This window comes from Polyodon spathula, chromosome 13 (assembly GCF_017654505.1).
Source record: "Polyodon spathula isolate WHYD16114869_AA chromosome 13, ASM1765450v1, whole genome shotgun sequence".
Lineage (NCBI taxonomy): Eukaryota > Metazoa > Chordata > Actinopteri > Acipenseriformes > Polyodontidae > Polyodon > Polyodon spathula.
Window position 1 is genome coordinate 20,370,684 of NC_054546.1, and position 7,317 is coordinate 20,378,000.

A 7,317-nucleotide genomic window follows, 5' to 3' on the forward strand; every position below is an offset into this window, starting at 1 on the left:
TCACCCACCATAAGCACTACTGCAAGCACCCAGGACTGGTGACCGTGTCGGTATTATTGTGGGGCAGATACGTATTGTTTATTGTTTAGGGTCTAGAAGCCCATTGTCTACCCCGTGCAGTACACATTGCTGTGTATTGCCAGGGGACTATTGTTTATTGGTCACCAGACCTGGATATAAAAATAAAGTGCACTTTCTAAACTGGATTACAAGGCTCTGTCTGCTTCTTTCATGCACTGCAACACTCCTGCATCTGTATACCATCAACCACTTTGCCACAGTCCTGTGTCTATTTAATGCTGTGCGAATCAACCATGTCAGTGTTATATTAGAATTGATATAGTATTTCCGGGGTATTTGCCTCAAAGCAACACCAGACTTACAATAAACCATAGTATAATATTAAAATTGATACAATCTGTCTCTGGATTCTACAGTTTACTAAAACGCAACGATTGGGCAAAACCAAATTGGGGATAAGGAGAAAATACAAAACATGGCCGACTACTAAAAAATTGATGCTTTGAATGATGCATTTGAAGATGTGTAGGGAAATGCATATCATTCAAGGGATGAAATGGTTATTGTAGCCTTTGGAAAAGAAGGTACAACAAAATTTTCTCATGACCCCAATCACTGTGTTTCCTGATAGTTACACTGTCTATAACGTCACTCTGCACAGCCCACCTGACAGCATACTGAAACATTTTATTCAAGTACTATATATAAAACATATATATGGCAAGACTAGTGAACATATATTAACTAAAAGGTCTCTACTAATATTATCTCGTGACAATGTGAAACCCTTCCTGTAAAATAATCCCAGTTCTCAAAATATGTTTTATGTTTCCGTTTCAAGTCGAAAATAACCATCAAGGTATGGAATATTGCCGTCAGGCAGTAGGATTGGCTGAGCTTTATAGCAAAACTGCCAATAGGCCTCTGCGCGAGCTGACGTGTAAGCCCGCCCCCCTGGGAGTTTACTATACGCAGTGCGCGGAGACTCTCTTCCTCTTTTGCCTTCAGCCTTTGTAGGACTTTGGGAAGTCTTTGTATCTGGTAAGTATATATATATAATATAATATATATATATATATATATATATATATAAGAAGAAAGTTCACTTTCGATGCTTTGCGTAAGAAAATTGCATTCTTTTCACGTTGGCCCTCTGTCATCCTAGGAATTATTTCATATTATAATATTGATATATATATATATATATATATAGATATATATATATATATATATATAATATATATATATATATATATATATATATCGCTTCCGCCAGACCCGGAGTTCAGCCTGCTACTAGCAGCCACTCCTAAAATTACCACCCACGGATTGTGAACACCGCGTGGTTGCCGTTTTCGGTAGCTACGCTACCAATATCTGCACTTAGTGCAGCTGCAGTTCCTCAAAAAAAAAAAAAAAAAAAAAAAAAAAAAAAAAAAAAAAAAGTTCTTTTTTTCCCATACAACACATTAGGAAGACTACCGCCAATGACACTTTCAGTTGCCCCTTACCAAAGAGGTAAGTATAGCACAACACCATTGTCTTTTGACTAGACAGGGTACTAGCACTTAGAGTCTCCGCTCTGCGGGTCAGCTGACTCTTCGACGTCTAGTGCATAGCGTCTTCACGCTCAGTACACGCGCTTCGGCGTTTTCAGTGTCAGCTCCGTGCTTTGGTGTAGCGCTTTGGCGCATTGGGCTTAGTGCCTTGGCACTTGGGGCTTGGTGCACGCACCTCTACTCTCGGCGCTTCAGTGCTCGACGCTCGGTGCACGCACTTCCACGAGTCGATGCTCGATGCTTTGGCGTTCGACGTTCAGTGCATTGACGCCTCTATGCTCGGCGCACACACCTCGACGCTCAACGCTCGACGCTTCCGCATTCGATGCTCGGTGAATCGACGCCTCGACGCTCGGTGCACTCACCTTGACGGTCGGCGCTTCGACGCTCGGCGCACGCACCTCAATGCTCAGTGCATCGCCGCCTCGACACTTGATGTACGCACCTCGACGCTTGGAGCCTTGACGCTCGGCGCACGCACCTCGATGCTCGGTGCTTAGGCGCTCGATGCTCGGTGCATCAACACCTTGATGCTCAGTGCACGCACCTCGACACTTTGGCGCTTCGACGCTTCAACACTCGGCACATGCACCTCGAAGTTTGACGCTTCGGCGTTCGACGCTCGTTGCATTGACGCCTTGACGATCGGTACACGTACCTCGACGCTTGGCTCACTGATCAGGGAACACACCTTGACTCTCACGATGCATCCCATCATTAAGATGTCTGGTTTCCACCGTTGCGTCACCTGCCAGGCAAAATTGCCGGCAAGCAACCCGCATGAAGACTGTGTGACGTGCCTGGGGCCAGAGCACGCCGCATCTGCCTTGGCAGACAGGTCATTTTGTACATTGTGTGCTGATTTTCGGCAGCGCACTCTCCGCCAAAGGGTGAGGAAAGCAGTGGGGAGCCACTCCCCCTCCTCTGGGTCGTCTTACATGGTGACTCTTCCACTGTCATCTACAGTGACTCTGCCTGTCAAACTGCAGCTGTCCAGGAGCCCCTCTCAACTTACAACTGCTCAGAGATCCCCAGATCGTAGACATGCTCGGGAACGCTCTTGTAGCCCTTCTATCTGACCCCGAGGCCGCTCCACTCGCAGGGAACACCCTCGCTGGTCATGGTCTCGCTCCGTGTCACCCAGTCATAGGGGACGCTTTCATTCACCTCATCGAGACAGATGTTATAGGGACAAGTCAGGTGTGGCAGAGCTCACGTCTAAGATGTCCCAGTTTATGGACGTAATGATGGGCCAGCAATCACTGCTCATGTCATTGACAAAGATGGTACCACAGGCCACTGAACAAGGATTGGGCCGACTGCCAACCAACCGGCTCTGCCCACCCCAGTCGCCCAACAACCCCAAGGGGTTTGGGACGTAGATGCTTTAAATCTCGTTCATTAGATACTAACCTTCTTTTTGAATTCACACCATGTCCCTTTAGGGCAATATTCTTCAATTGGCAGCACTTCTGTCTGACCTGCAAAATTGGGCTAATTTTAATTATGTTTTGTGGGTGAAAATGATGCTAGGCAGGTTGTCTTTTTTTGGGCAGTTTTAGAAAAACGCTGCAGGTTTTTTTCTTTGTTTTTTTTTTCTCTGCCATGATTGACACAACATAATTAACAACACATCCAATCATAATCAGAGTAACAGGAGCACACACACACACACAGCCCTCGACCCCACGCCCTACCCTGTCAAGTATCCATCAATAGGATTGTTGTTTTTTTTCCAAGGGAAAATAGACAGTTATTTTTAAGTTATGAACACAGAAACCCCTCAGATCTGACAAAGATGCCATAATCGTTGACAAAACATATTAAAAAACATAATACATTTCAAAAGAGATTTGTTTAAACCTTATTTAAACTGTTGTATCAGAAGATACAATCAATTGATAATTTTGGCCCATTTGACGACTGTCTATGTAATGCATTTTAATTCCAGGCTTTCAGGCAACAAAAGGCGAAAATTTTGAAAGGGGTTGTAGACTTTGTATAGGCCATGTATATAGATAGAAACAGAAATAGAAATTGAAAAGTAACAAACTTACATAAAGTTTACATACCCCAATGGAAATTTCTCAAAAACAAATAATTATAGGAAAACTCTTTATAGCAAAAGCTTTGCTTTTGTGGATGAGGAAAAAAAGTTACAAGAAATAGATATCTACGAGTAGTTATTTCAGCAATTTATTTTTAAATCTCCAAAAATGCTAGTAATCAAAAGTAATCATACCCTGACAAGGAAAATTAAATTAATTAATAATTATAATAATAACCTCTTTTAAACAATTAGGATATTTGTCAATGAGCATTTGGTATGATTCTTTTGTGATTTTCTTCAGTGCAAAAATTGTTCCATTTCATTTAAATTCCAAGGACTTCTCTGGTGCACAGCCTTCTTCAACTCATACCAACAATTATCAATTGGATTTAGAGCCATTCCTGAACCTTGATTTTATTCTTCTTTAATCATTCTGAAGTAGATTTTGAAGTGTGCTTTGGATCATTGTTGTGTTGGGACGCCCAGTTGCACTTTAAACCAAGTTTTGTAATGATGTATTGGAACTAAATTTCCTGTGTCATTAGAGGAAAAACAGCCTCATAGAAGGATATTACCACCTCGATGCTTGACAGTAGGTATGGTGTTCTTTGTCACCAGACTTTCTCACAACTCACCAGACTTTCTCAAAACATAATGACTATCAACATGACCAAATGGCTCGATTTTTGTTTCATCACTCCACAAAACCTTTAACCAGAACTCATATCCATCTTTCAAATGCCATTTTGCAAACTTTAAGTGCCCGTCCTTGTGACATTTTCCTAAGAGTGGCTTTTTCTTTGGCCTGTGACCATTAAGACCTTCACCATTGTCAAGGAAATTCATGGTTAAATTCATTTTAATATAAGCATTTCCCAAAGATTTAGTTGTGTGACATGCTGTGGGGATTGAGTTGTTAACATCGATTCCAGAACATTCTTAACCAGATCTACTTCACAGCTTGTTGATAAGGCACAGACCACAAACTGTGTTAACTCTTGAAGCTTGCCTTCCAAAATGCTATCTGATCGTCTGGTCTCCTAAGGTGTCATAAAACTTACCAAGCAAGCTATAGTGACGATGCATTTGTACCATTATTGTGTTAAAAGTTAATTTAAATGCTTTAACAATCATTTTTCATTACATAACTTGTGGATACAAGTTTAACAGTTATTTTAATTTTATTTCCCAATAAATCTGAAGGGTTTATTGTGTTTTAAATGAATATTATAAACTAATAACTGTTTTTAAATATTATCCTTTGATTGTATTATGATGTTTTATATGCTTGTAATCGTAATTTTGTATAGAGAATTAAATTGAAATGTGTGTGCTTCTCCAATTAATGTAACTAAAGTTATACTGAATAGGAGTTTTAAACGATAAACGATAAAATCCTTTCATAACGAAATAGGAGGTTACATTCCATTTCTAACATACCCTTTTTGTGTGACAAGCAACTGTCTATCAAATATTGTGAACCAATGGAAGGACTGACAAGGATTTGTTTACAGTACAAGGGAACGCCGATACCTCGTGTTAAACTCAAAACAAGGATTTTCTTTTTTTCTCTCTGGGTTTGCTCTTTCTTCAAAACATCTCATCGCTCTCAAGTCATCAAACTCTGAATTTATTCAATGAATACACAATGATGTAATCTTCAAAGCTGTCCCGGAGAAGATGGGCTTCCAGAATGACGAAAGCTTTTGCATACAGCCTTCACAGAGATACTGCACTGTGCTGGTGCACAACTAAGCTTCACAGAGAGGACGACCGTGTTAAGACTTTGTTTGAAACATCGCACCAACAAATATGTAATGGCAGGATGTAAGGTGGGTCTTAGCCAAGGACGGTTTACTTGGCGCCATGACCAGCTGCTGCGATGTTTGGCCTTAGCTTTGGAAGACAAGCGTAACCTGACCAATAAGTTGCCACCAGTTCCATCAAAGCGTTACACACAAAAGACAATATTTCTCCGTCCAGGAGAGAAACGACCAAGAAAAGGTGTTAAAACCAAGCCTCGCCCAGGACAACTGGAAGCTGCTAGAGACTGGAAGATGCTGGCAGATGTTGGTCAACGGCTTATTTTTGCAACTGAGATTGCCACCACTAACTTTTGACCATACATTCTCTTGTGGTCTGGATCAGCACGCCTTGTTCATCTGGTAGTGTTAACAGTGCCATGGGAAGATGCTGTGGATGAGGCGTATGAGAGGAAGAAACTTCAGTATGCTCAACTATTCACTGAAGCAGAACAGTGAGGATGGAGAGTCCGAGTTTACCCAGTGGAGGTGGGTTGTCGAGGATTTGTGGCACACTCTACAACCCAGTTTCTCAGAGACGTCGGGTTCAGTGGCCAAGAGTTGCGTCGTACAGTGAAGAACTTATCTGAAGTAGCAGAAAGGAGCAGCAACTGGCTGTGGTTGAGACAGAAAGATTCTGGATGGGAACCTCAAGCACAATAGAAAGAAAGCAATGGTGATGTACAGGTAAGTAAGCTGGGAACTCTTGTTAACATATTGCTTTGTCTTGAAATTTTAATTATTTTCAAGTCCGTCAAGTAGAGATAATATGTATCATGTCGTGGCTTGTGTATCATGATACGTATCGTATCGTGACCTTGGGGTATCGTCTCACCCCTAATTCTTTCTATCATATGATGTATTGTTTGTATATAGCTCTGGAAAAAAATTAAGAGACCACTGCAAAATTATCAGTTTCTCTGGTTTTACTATTTATAGGTATGCGTTTGGGTAAAATGAACATTTTTGTTTTATTCTATAAACTACTGACAACATTTCTCCCAAATTCCAAATAAAAATATTGTCATTTAGAGCATTTATTTGCAGAAAATGACAAACTGGTCAAAACAACAAAAAAGATGCAGTGTTGTCAGAATAATGCAAAGAAAATAAGTTCAGGTTCATTTTTAAACAACACAATACTAATGTTTTAACTTAGGAAGAGTTCAGAAATCAATATTTGGTGGAATAACCCTGATTTTCAAGCACAGCTTTCATCCGTCTTGGCATGCTCTTCACCAGTCTTTCACATTGATGTTGGGTGACTTTATGCCACTCCTGGCGCAAAAATTCAAGCAGCTCAGCTTTGTTTGATAGCTTGTGACCATCCATCTTCCTCTTGGTCACATTCCAGAGGTATTCAATGGGGTTCAGGTCTGGAGATTGGGCTGGCCATAACAGGGTCTTGATCTGGTGGTCATCCATCCACATCTTGATTGACCTGGCGGTGTGGCATGTCCTGCTGGAAAAAACAATCCTCAGAGTTGGGGAACATTGTCAGAGCAGAAGGAAGCAAGTTTTCTTCCAGGACAGCTGTCCCTTCATTACAAATGATAGTTGCAGATACACACGGTTGATAGGTTTTCGCTATCTACAGGGTTTTTGGATCCCCTAACAGATACTTATTGGCAACATGCCATAATACAGGAACAAATGTTCACTGCACTTTATCTGGTAATAACCCTTAGCAGATACACACGGTTGATAGGTTTTCGCTATATACAGGGTTTTTGCATCCCCTAACAGATACTTATTGACAACATGCCATAATACAGGAACAAATGTTCACTGCACTTTATCTGGTAACAACCCTTCTCCTTCCTTGTTTACAACTCACTCTGTATGTAAGCCCCCCAAGATTTGGACATTGCCTAATCTGGCTCTC